We start from the raw sequence: 285 nt of genomic DNA on the forward strand, positions 1-285 counted from the left end.
GAGTATAACTAAAACAAAAATCGACAGTTACTCGAAGACAAAGCCAGAGCCATTCATTAGCTTTCGAACCCGACTTTTTTCTCTTCCTTGGTTTAAATAGAAAAAAAGATATATCTATATGAAGGCGACGTGAGCATATATTTCCCACGAGAGAAGCTTAGATCTCGATGACTATTGTTATGAACCCAAATGAAAGGTAATATAGAGTCTGAGAGAAAACATTCCCAGTTACAAGAACAACAACCGCTGTTAAGGGAATTAAGAAAATGGAAGTGGTTTAGGGTT

The sequence above is a fragment of the Penaeus monodon genome, chromosome 21 (assembly GCF_015228065.2).
Source record: "Penaeus monodon isolate SGIC_2016 chromosome 21, NSTDA_Pmon_1, whole genome shotgun sequence".
Taxonomy (NCBI): Eukaryota; Metazoa; Arthropoda; class Malacostraca; order Decapoda; family Penaeidae; genus Penaeus; species Penaeus monodon.